Source organism: Danio rerio, chromosome 5 (assembly GCF_052040795.2).
Source record: "Danio rerio strain M-AB ecotype USA chromosome 5, GRCz13ab, whole genome shotgun sequence".
NCBI classification, from domain to species: Eukaryota; Metazoa; Chordata; class Actinopteri; order Cypriniformes; family Danionidae; genus Danio; species Danio rerio.
Window position 1 is genome coordinate 10978716 of NC_141025.1, and position 12658 is coordinate 10991373.

Here is a 12658-nt window from a genome sequence, read left to right on the forward strand (position 1 = left end):
ATCAGGGTGCGCACACCAGCGCCGCAAGTCGGCATTGCCCAGCTACAACTCAGGACACTTCATTAGGTCTGGGCGATATGGAAAAAATGCAATCTCGATACTTATTTTCCATGTTGAACGTTAACGATAATAAAAGCAATAAGTTCATTGTTTTTTATGTTAAATTAATAATATGTGAAAAGAAAAACTTGTTGAAAAGCTAAAAATATTGTACTAAGTAATTTAATTTTATTATAATGTATGATGCCAATTCCGGGAAGGAAGAAGTTGTGTCATGAAGATGGAAGCAAGACAGTTTATTTGACCGTGTAATGTAGTTCAGTTCAGTTGTTTTTAAACATTTTCGAAACGACATCACGGGACTGTCTTATGTTACTTGTCTTCAAATCCCACTTATTTAAAGAAAGAAACGAGAAAAGAAGAGGTCGACTGATGGCACATACAATGATATATATTTCGATATTAGCTGTTAGTGTTTCCAGATTTAAAAAAATAGCCCAACAATGACTGAAGCCACAAAAATGACTGGGTCCATTAAATGGCATAACATATTCAGTCGATACATTTTCTATGGCTGAAATTTCAGTACATCTTCAGTCAGGCTGGGCGATTAATCAAAAAGTAATTGAAATCGACATTTAGAACCTGCAATCGATGTAATTTTTCCAGGTCAATTTTTTCAATTATTTTACCTACCATGTGTGGAGTCACTTGACCCTGCTCTGTTTAGGCTGATTTATACTTCTATACATGTATGGTCCGGCACAGCCTTTTTGTGGTCGCATACCCGCACACCTCTCAAAAAATGTAACTACACATTGCTCGTTTACACTACATTGACGATGATTGGAAGCTGCGCCAGAGTTGCCTTGTGATGGCAGATTTTCTCTTACAATAAAATCATTATTTACATTAAAATATTTGTTTACAAAACATTTAGGAAATGCACCGTTTTTAATATTATTTACAGGACATGCAAGAGTTATTTTATTTAGAAGAGATGCTGCTGCTTTTCAACTTTTAATATCCAAAAATGCAATTAATTTATTTTCACTTTTTTCTAAGAAAACAGATTCTTTGTTTTAGGCTATGTGTATTTTAATTTCAGTTGTTCAATGTTGATGTTCAATAAATAATCAAAGTTAATAGAGTGTGTACCTCAATTATTTTAATTGTAATTTAAAGTAATGCAGGCAAGGCAGTGGCAGAGTTTGCATGTTCTCCCTGCCTTCGCGTGGGTTTCCTCCGGGTGCTCCGGTTTCCCCCACAGTCCAAAGACATGCGGTACAGGTGAATTGGGTAAGCTAAATTGTCCGGAGTGTGTGTGTGTGAATGTGTGTGTGTGCATGTTTCCCAGATGGACTGGAAGGGCATCCGCTGCGTAAAAAACTTGCTGGATAAGTTGGCGGTTCATTCTGCTGTGGCGACCCCGGATTAATAAAGGGACTAAGCCGACAAGAAAATGAATGAATGAATAAAAGTAATGCAGCCTTCTTTCAAAATCTCTCACTTGTAATATGTAAGCATATTTACTGTACAAATCTTATCAGTGAACTCTCAGGGCAAAATAAATAAATAAATAAATGAATAAGATAATCGTTAATTATTCGTAATCGAGTTAAAATGTTCAATTAATTGATATTTTGATTTTAGGCCAAATCGCCCAGCCCTAATCTCTAATATCAGCACACTTCTAGATTCCCATTGTTGCACTCTTCTACTGTGTGATTGGCTCTTGGATCAACATTTGTTTAAAAATTCTCCATTTTTTTATAGTTTTCATATGGTGAGGACACTGACCTGGAGATGTGCATACATTTTATTTATTTAATATTAGTTTTACAAAGCTTGTCCACTTTTTTTTCTTAAAGAAAGCTACGTTGAAAAACATATTTGAATGTATACAACTAGGATTTGCTTGTTGACACCATTACCGAGACAGTACATTATTTCAAATATGTGGCAAAGAAGTAACTCATTTGAATTTCTTTTTGATATACCAAGTAAAAGTCCAACCAGGCTGGATATAAAAAGGTCTTAAAATGTCTTAATTGGACTTTGTGAAGTCTGCAGAAACCTTTTAGTAAATGCTTGTTAATTAATGCATTAATTAACACTTTAGGTTAAGCTAAATGTATCCAACATAAACTCATGACCTGTAAATGCATGCAAATGTCATGACTTTACTTGGAGGGGCACATTATCATTAACCCATTTTGAACTACTCATGAACTCCTGGGTTTATTTTGATGTGCACAGAACGCTTTTCTGTTGTTTTTCAATGTGAACACGGAGACAGACGTGAAAAACTGTTATGTTTAAGCACAGCAATTCTTGAGCAACTGTACATTTTCTCCTGGTTTCACTGCAATCTCAAGGGAATAATTGAACTCCATGTTTGTGTTTTCCCAGCCAGTGGTCTTTTTAGTGAGGCAGTCACTCTTTTTACTAAGACTCATAAAGACTGCTTCATTTCACTTAATATTTCAATGTCACAGACGGCTAGTTTTAGCAGCTGAAGCCCTAACGGTTCATGTTAGGCTCATGTAGCGTTTTACAGCCGGCTGTAACAGTGCAGCATTTGAAACACTAAGCGGCCTGTAATGCTCTGAACTCTCCTCAAATGTTTTGCACGCTTGTACAATTCAACACATGAGAGTTTTTTTTTTTTTTTTAACTGTGAGTGTTGAAACCATTATACGCTCCTCTGTTTCTCTGTGCTTTCTCATTTATGTTTTTATGGCTTACTCGCTTCTACTTTCCACTTCCTACTTCTGCGTCACAGAGCTGCTGATTTATTCATATCCATACTTACGAGGAACTTTTTAAGAAACCATTGGTTTGAGCATATGGGTGTTGAAGTGTTCAACCTAGGCTCTTTTTGAAAACATACCACTATATACATTTCTGGAGAGCGCCAAATACATCCCAGGAGGTTTTATTTTATTTTGCAGTTTTTGTTTTTGTGAATCCACTAAAGGCCGCTGTGTACGCTTTTTGAGATCTCGAATTTCTCTTGTGAGTGCCATTCACGCCTGCTGTACTCGCGTAAATCCACCATGCAAATGACTGACTGACAGACAGATCAACTGACCCACCCTCATCCTTCCCTAAACCCACCTGATAGTGTTTTAAAAAGCACCGGTTGACCAGCCCACCCATTTCCCTTAACCCAACCAACAGTGTTTTGAAAAGCAATCCAGAAAAAGAAGGCCCTCACCTGGTTTTTACCACATTTTTCAGACTTTACCACATTCTCACCGTTATTTACTTGTTTATTTTATTTTTTGGCTTCTGTCTTTAGCTTACCTGCTTTCTGGAATTGTTCTTTGCCGGACACGAATCTTGTTATCGTGGTCAACTTCTTTCTACATCTCAAGTCTGTCGACGTACATGGCAAGTTACTGGACAAACTAGTAGCAGTAGGAAAGCCGTCCATAGGGAGGTAAGCGGTCAGCTGTTAAGCGCAGTAAGGATCAGCGTCATACTGCACTGTAGCGTACATTTTAAATACGAAATGCAGCCATGCATACTTCTAGCTACTTAATTCTTGATCTCCAGAAATGTATATAGGACTACGTTTTCAGAATGAGCCTGTGCTACTTGTGGAGAATTGCCATTCTCCAATTCTCGTACAGCTCTCCCGATAAAAATACTTACTGCAAACCAACAGCTTTGCTGTATCGGGCCTATAGCACCGCAGGAAAAAAAACATGCAACAAACCCTGTGGATCATGGAAATAAACACATACGATCCGTGTCTCACCCAGTCATTGGGCCTCACAGCTTGGCAGGACGGCTTTGGCTTCGGAAAGCACGCGGTCTCTAGAATAATTAAGAAGCAGGGTCTTCTCATAGGATAAGAAATCTCTGCTATGAATAATAATGAGAAACCGACACGTCATCACTCCACTTGCAGTTTTGGGCTAAGTCGCCGATTTTGATCCTGCCCCAAAAATGATTTTAAACCCGGAAGATGAAATTAGCTGAAAAAAAAAAAAACTAAATTATCCAGTTTTCTCCACAGTTAAAACTGGCAGGTGCTAACGTTGTCTTAACTGATGCCCAACACACACATATCCAACCCAGGCTCATTCTGAAAATGTAGTCCAGTGGACGTTTCTGGAGGCTGCGAAATACATCCCGGGAGGTACATATGGCTGCATTTCATTTTTTTAAGCGAACGCTACGGGGGGGTGTGACGCTGTTCCCTTTCGCGCTTGCCGGCTGACCGCTTACCTCCGTGTGAAGGGCTTTCCCGCTACAGTCAGTTTGAGTCAGCACATCGTGTGCGTCGGCGGACTTCATATGCAGAGAGGAGGAGTTGACAAAGGCGTTCGGTTCCAGAAACCAGGTAAGACAAAAACAGAATCCAAAAAAATAAAGCGAACGAGTTCATAACAGGGTGAGAACACGGTGAAATCCGAAAAACAGACGAGGGTTTTTCTTTTTCTAGACGGCTTTTCTAAATTGTTGCTCGGGTTTAAGGAAGTGAACGGGCGGGCGGGTCTATCGGTAAAACTGGTTGGGTTCAGGGAAGGAGGAGGGTGGGTCAGCCGATTGGCCGGTCACGCAGTCAATCATTCGGTCAGTCAGACAGCGGCTTCTGGTGGGTTGACGCGAGAACAGCGCGGGTGCGAACGGCACTCGTGAGAGACGTTCGAGATACGAAAAAGCGCACACAGCGGCCTCTCGCGGATTCGCGAAAACAAAAACTGCACAAATACGTATCTCCCGGGACGTATTTCATGGTCTCCAGAAACGCCCGCTGGACTGCGTTTTCAGAATGAGCCTGGGTTGCACACATCTGTTTAAATCTCAAAAAAGTACTCGAATTTTTTTCTGAACCTTTAAAAAAAAGTGCATAATCCCATAACTTGGAACTATTAAGTTTACTTAACTTATTTTTTATCATTTATTCACAGTTGGTTTACTTAATGATTTTAAATAAATGGGATTACTCACCTTTAAAAAAAATGCTTTAAAAACAATGGGACTGGTTAACTGATAGCTGTACTAAAGTAAATTAAAATACTAAAAACTGTAGTAATAACTACAAAATGCACCATGTTTTTACTACAGTAGCCACTGGTTTAAACATTTAAACAATGTTTCTGTAATAAAACTAAAAATAATTCTGTAAATGATCTCTCAAACAATCTCGCAAAGGTTTTCTAAGCGGTTGCAATGGCATTGCTATATCCAGTACTCTAGGAGTTGTTTTAATATGGATACTTGGGTGTTCTAAAATTATAATTTTAAATTCGACCAATTAGAAACGTTCCTATTTGAAAGTACAAAAGTGTTATGCTAATTACCACTCCTGCTAGCTCATTTCATTTCAGTGGCTAATTCACATAGGACACGAAATGAAATAAAAGCTTGGATGAAGTGGCAAAGCGAAGACAGAGGTGACAGACACAGAAATGTTTTCAAATAAGACTCAATCTAGCAGGCGTAAAAAAATAAACCATGGCCCTTTCACCCAAAGAGTGGGCTGACATGTCAGAAAGTCTCATTTGAATTTAATTTGTTGGGTTGACTTTAAGATGTATCCCGCTCACTTTTCCCCTGCACCGAAACCTCATAAATGCACAGCAAGAAACTTGACTGATGGATTCATCGGCTGTCTCTCCCACTCACTGTGTTTCAGTGTTTGCTGAATTAAGGGTTCAAATAAGAGCGAGACGGAGAGACAGACTGCGAGGAGCATCACGACTGAATGTCTGATATAAAAGGGAAGCTGGAGCAACAGTAGAAAGTCAATGAGTGTGTCTGATTTCATCATAGTGGACCTCTCATCCAAATTACCCAAGCGGCACTGTAATCTAATAAATAAAAAAATGTGCAAGTGAGACAGCAAAAAGCCAAAAGAGTACAAGAGGAGATGAAAGACGGGAAAAAATATCTGACAATTTGATAGTCCTGTAAGTAACACCAAGCTTTAGTTGCAGTGGAATTAAATAGAAATTTTATTCTTGGTTTTTCAGGAAGCTTGGATGGGAAATCAGGCTAATCTTCTGTTAGTGAAGTTGCTGTGGGATATCATGAGAAGGACTGTTAAGAGTAAGGTGGGTATTTTCCAATGTGTTTTTTTTTTTTTTTACGGGTGCTGGAAATCCTTGAAAATGCTGGAATTTTAAGTAAAGTTTATTTATAAACTAATTTCGAGAGGAGCATGTGCGTATGCTTGATAGCACCTGGTCCACATTACCTAACACTGATTTACCAATCAGACGACTCCTTGGCTGTTTCTCAATATGCGTTCTTCAGCGGTCTTGCGTCCTCGTGTTCTCGTGCAACATCATCAGCTGCCTAAGTTCAGTTCCAATACTCAAGACCGCAAGAACGGAGGACGCGTGAAACTTCCCGGATGTGATCTTGGTATTGAGGACGCACTGATGCAGACTTGAGCACCGAACTCGCTCTGGAAGTCCCAGAAGTCATTGCGACTGGAGGTGGGAAGCCCAGCATTTAATCTAGATTAATTATTAAAGTTCAGAGATTTAACTAATTTACCTCAGGAGTGTCTCTAAATGATACTGAAAGTAAACCTTAACATGAATATCTTAATAAAGGAATAAACACATTAAGGGTGTTTGTTTGCTGAAATTCGTATTAAAATTAGTTTTATTTATATTGTGCAGAGTATATTTATAATGTGTTTATGCAATGTATATATTTTGAAGAGGGGAAAAACAATAAATCGTTGTATGAGTGCTGTAATCTTTAAATAATTTACCATTTAAAACGCGTGAAGGTCACGTGACCATCAGGAAGAACGCAGCATCCCATTTCTCAAAGGACACGTTCTCTGCCCTCGTGGTCTCCTGAGTTCGTGGGCAAGACTGTTCTCCACAAGAACGCAAGTCCGTTCTTTGCGTTCTTGGAATTGAGAAACAGTCCTTATCAACTATAAATAACCAGAGTATCTTACTTCAGCCATCTTCATCTTGAAGAATCCCCCCTTCCACCCCTACTCCTCCCATTTCCTTGTCAGGGCAGCACGGAGGCTTAGTGTTTAGCACCACGGCCGCACTGCATAATGTCACCGGCTCGGACGCTACCTGGCCAGGTCGGCATTTCTGTGTGGAGTTTGCATGTTCTCCTTGTGTTTGCGTGTGTTTTCACTGGGCTCTCCGGTTTCCTCCCACAGACCAAAAACATGTAACATAAGCAAATTGACAAATTTAAATTGACAGCATAGACACTTCATAGCATTATGATCTACTTTCAACATTATCAAGTAGGGGATTTCTCGAGACCTACCTGAACTCGGACTTCCCTCTCGCCCTGCAACAGGGCGAGGATCTCACGAGTTCAGGGCTCTCTCCCAGGACAGCATGCCAAATACGCTCTATAATCAATCATCAGCTAAGGGCGAACTCTTATATCTAGTGTTTTCAAGTTTTGAAAAGTGCTTCTTTTTTAATCTTTAAAGTAAATCTTTTTGCTTTTGCATAAAATGTAAACTATTGAGTGCAAGTGCCTCTAGCATCCTTTTTCTAATTTGCGCCATTTGCTTAAACAGTTAGAGAAGACGAAATGTGTGGAGAACAGTGAACAATACATGACATTAAAATAAATGTACATTTAAGATACTGTAAGTTGCTGGTTTGAATCCTGGCTGGCATTTCTGTGTGGAGTTTGCATGTTCTCCCTGGGTATTCTTGGGCTTTTCCCTGTCTTTGGTGAATCGAATAAGCTAAATTGGCCGTAGTGTATGTATGTGAATGTGTGTGTGGGTGTTTTCCAGTGCTGAGTTGCAGCTGGAAGGACATGCGTGGCATAAAACATATGCTGGATAAGTTGGCGATTCATTCCCTTGATAAATAAGGGATTAAGCTGAGTGAAAATTAATGAATGAATACATTTAAGAAGAGTGATTACTTCGGGTGTGAAGAGATGCCTACTCCACGAGATGAGACACGAGATTATATTCACAAGAATAAGATGGGATGAGATTTTTTGGAATCCTCAATGATGAATTATATGAATGGAAAATAGTCTTGAATTCAACTGAAAGAAAAGTGTTTTTTTTTTTTAAATCAACTTGTAATGTTTTTTTTAGTTCTATTTTAATTGATACTATGCTATGCTATATATTTTGGTGCTCAAATGACCGAGATGTAGCCAAAAAAATATGGTCACTTTTTAAAATAAAATATTTTTCAAAATAAAAAATCGTTCAGACCCAAATAATAAATAAAACAGAAATAAATAATGATTTCTTGTGTGGCCCGGTAGCAATAGGTTCACTGACCAGTATTCGTCCGCTGCCCAGTGGTTGAGGACCACTGCCATAAAGGACATACAAACACTGCAAAATATTTTGCTATAAACCCTCATAACAGGACAAACTCTGAGCTACTGGATGCATGTATAGACTTATAGGAGAGAGCTGTTGTAATGGAATTTGATACCGCATGGCGAATGAAAAGAAAACTTCAATTTTTCCCGGACTACATAAACGATGACAGATGTATGTGTCCAGGAATTCACTATCTGTAAATGTCTGTGGTGCTTTACTGACTTGGCTAAAAGTCCTACACGACTGTAATACTTTGATTATAGAGTTTACATGTCTATACTTCAATAATGCGAATTAGATTATTAATTATTAATGCTAAAATAGGAATACTCCACATATCTTAATTACATTTGTGTTTGCGACGAGTATGACTTTAAGCAAATCTAAAGCGCTATTCTATCACATGGGTATATTGTGTGGCTGCAGTTGTACCAGCCTTTGCTTTTGGACACGGCAACCTTTGAACTCTGGTGAAAAAAACGGTTCCGTCACACTCGCCTAAGCAAACAAGTGACAAGCAACACAGAGGCAGCCCGGGTTGCCAAGTATGTGCAAAGCACTTTATTTGTGGTTCAAATCCAACACTGTCTCCAATCTTCAGTGCGGAATTCACCCTTACGCTCCATCATAACATCACAACTCACAAGACAACTTTTCACCTCAACAAGTAATCTTCTTGCGATTTTAGTAGCCTGAGATCTCGTCACAGCCCTAAAGATGTGCGTAAACAGCAGTAATTCAATGCTGAGCTTGAATTAAAAAGTTTCCATAGAATACTATACAAACTAGTGTAAACATGTTCTATGTTCTAGTTAAGTCAGTCAAGTTCGGCAGCCAAAACACAGTGTGTCAATACACAGCTTATATTAAACTATGAGAGTGGGACTTTTAAAAAGGGTATATACAGGGAGACGAATTAAGCTAAAGCCAGCCACACCATAGCTGTTTCTCAATATGCGTTCTTAAACGAACTTGTGTACTTGTGTAACATCATCATCAACTGCCAATTTTGAAGATTCAGAGTACATTACTCTGTGTGCATGTATGTATGTTTCAGTCAGAGAGCAGGCATTGAGCTGTGGGAACGCCAAAGCAGAGCTCATTAATATGTACAACCATTCCAAATATGGTCAATATGGACATTCTGATTCTAGAGATATATTCTGGGGTCATACATGAGCATGTGAAACCATTTCTGCAGAATTATTGAACGTACGTTCTATGTAGATATCAGAGAACAATTTAACATAATGAATAATTTCAATATATGGAAACTTTAACTTTTTAAAGTCAATTGCAAAAACATTGGTTGCTCTAAATTGAATATGAAAAGCAAGACTGCCGCTACTTGGCTAACTGCAAATTGGTACGTCTACACAGTTCTAAAGACAGGGTCTTAGCATAGTGGCCATGTTTATTCAATTGGCACCATAACTCATCCTGGCAAGTGACTGAGTCAGAGTATCTCTGTATTTCTGTTGTCAGAGGATGGAGACACCACAAATTGGCAACAGGGTACTGAGGAAGAGAACATGATAGAGTTAAATCTTTTTAAGCTGTAGGATGTGCCGGACCAACAAGTTTAATCATTTACTGCTATTTAAAGTAGCAGATAGGACAAAAGAAACAAGTAAAATCAACAGAGGATCCACAATACTTTATGTAGATAATGTGACAACTGGTTTTACTCAGTATATAGTGTACAAACTGTAACAAGCCACTTAGAATGTCAGCAACACCTTATCAAATGTATTGATTTTCTAGAGTCACTTAGCTGCTAGAGTGTTGCTTAGGCATTCTGTTTTCATTTGTCTACAGCTATTCAGAATATATTAATTTTCATACTAAATCCCAGAATGCCTTAGCAACACACTAGTATCCTGCTGAAAAACAGCATATGCTGGTCAGGTAGGCTATGTTTTGATGCTGGTCTTGCTGGTTTCAATGCTAGTCTTGCTTGTTTCAATTCTGGTTTTGCTGGTCTTGAAGCTGGTCTTGCTGGTTTCAGTGCTGGTCTCAATGCTGGTCTCGCTGTTCTCAGTGGTGGTCCTGACCAGCAGTGAGACCAGCAAGACCAAAGTCTCTTAAAGGCAAGTCATTTCACTCTGCGGCCATCTTTAAAACGCCTCTCGGGCAGTATGTGCGGGCATTCCGTTTGAATCGGGAAACATCAAATTCTCCAAAACTACAAGCCAACCTTACGATTAAATTCCATATTACGAATAACCACAAAAGTTATACAACTGTTTTGTACAACAACATTTAGTTTTTTTTTTTCTAAATGTTCATATCACACAAAATCTGCAGAAACTCGCGTCTGGTCCGAGTCCCTTACTTGGAGAATTGTTATTCTATAATGATCGGTGATTTGCTCCTGTACTAGAAGGCAGGCTTATTCGCCATATAGCGATCACTGATTGGCTCGTGTACTAGAAGGCGGGGCTTCATTCGCCAAATTAACACCCTGCTAAAAAAAACAAGCTTAAACAAGTTTTAAAGGGTTTTTAGCCGTTTCAAGGGTGGTTTCCAGCCATTTCCAGCCTGGTCTTAGCTGGTCAGGCTGGAAAATGACCAGCTAAATCCAGCTAAAACCAGCCTGATTTAAGCTGTACATAGCTGGTTTTGGCTGGGCTCCCAGTTTGGCTAGGCTGATCAAGCTGGTTTTAGCTGGTCATCTACCAGCCTGACCAGCTAAGGCCAGGCTGAAAATGGCTGTACATCAGCCTGGAAATGGCCAAAACCCCTCTGAAACCAGCCTGGTCAACCAGCTAAAACCAGCCTAAAACTGTTTTTTTTCAGCAGGGCAGTTACACCTTTTCCCATTCAAAAGTATATGAGTGACACATCTTGTGTATTCTATAGTCTTTGGCAAGACCAACATCAAGACCAGCAAAAACTAGCATAGAGACTAGGGCTGTAACGATACACGATATAAAATCGAAATCGCGACACTCAGATCTACGATCCTGTGTCGCGGTGTGATAAGGGAGAATTGCGACACACCCCGTGACTACCTTTCCAATAACGTCACGCGTGCCTGCAAAAGTTGAGCTAATTAACATTTTTTTTCTTTCGACATTACGAGCACTGCTCCGTTTAAGCCCTCGCAATATTTAGCCGGGAGAGCTCGCACAAAGCTCTTAGTAAGGGACCGTCTGAATGTGTCAAGAATATCAAAAACAAAACCAATTTAACCCCGCTTGACAACAGACAACGCCAGAAACATTGCCAATGCTGTCAAAGCGGCCGGATTTTTAGCGCATATACGTTGATTTGCTCACACTGTTAATGTGGCTGCGCAGAGAGGGATGGGCGTTCACCAGATGTCAGGTAACAGCGCAAACTTTTCTGTAACCGTGCTGTGTGCTTTCTGTTTGAACCTTTGAGAGTGCTGACTGACAGGTGCGTGAGGTCAGAAAACACGACGAAGCTTTACGTTAAGATGAACACAGTTTTTATAGTTATACTTTATTTAGAGATAAAGGTATATGGCTCTGCATATAATCACTCTATCTTGCTGGAGTTTATAGTCGTTTCGCTTTACTTCAGGACGCATTAACACCGCTCTGATGGTCTAATCGTTGTTTTAAGTTATCCAAAGCTGTATGAATGTACATATCTTGAATATCACAATAGTATTAAATATTACAATTGTAACAACACAGACAGCAACACTTTTGCACAATCAATACCCAGCTGATTCAGTCGTTTCATAAGAGAACCGCGCTTCTTCTCTTCTTTTTTCCTTGTCAACATAAAGGCAGTAAGGTGCGCCTCGTTTTCGGCCACTTGTTTAACTGCAAGGCATACTTAATTTGCGGGACGATAACGTATAACCCGTGCCTACAGACACATTTGCCAAAGAAGCAAAATGGAAGAAGAATATTGGTGTTTGATACAGACCTGTTGATGCTAAACCAGCGCTGATGTTGACCTGGATCTGCGTAATAAACGCAACAAATAGGCTTTACTTTTTATTTTACAGCTTAAAGCATGTACGCAGATTAATGCAATATCATATTTAAACAACAAAACTGTTTACAAAAAGTCAACATATGCGCGCGTTGTTGCTGTCTTTTCATCACGCAGCGCGCGCACTTGAACCGCGAGGGAGAGAGAGGAAACCACATCAGGACATAATCTTTAAAATAATGATTTCTATTAAAAATGTAAAAGGTTAAATGATTATAATAATAACAGCGGGGAATTAAATAAATGCATATTTTCCGTGGAGTGGGCAATTTGAAAATTTGGAAGTCAGCTATTTTTATTTGACGGAAGAAAAAAACATATGATTGGAAAAAAAAAGCCCATGCCGGTTATTAAAAAGAATCAGTCAGTATTTTC

At 39.3% G+C, this 12658-nt stretch overlaps 1 long non-coding RNA gene across 3 annotated transcripts in view; it reads left to right on the forward strand.

The window, feature by feature from the left end:
- Nucleotides 1-12658, forward strand: part of LOC141385756 (uncharacterized) — a 121934-nt gene that overhangs the window by 16018 nt on the left and 93258 nt on the right. For all 3 annotated transcript variants that reach the window (XR_015490873.1, XR_015490874.1, XR_015490875.1), the window contains exon 2: nt 5991-6071. This is a non-coding gene — a long non-coding RNA (uncharacterized LOC141385756). The remainder of the gene's footprint in view (nt 1-5990; nt 6072-12658) is intronic.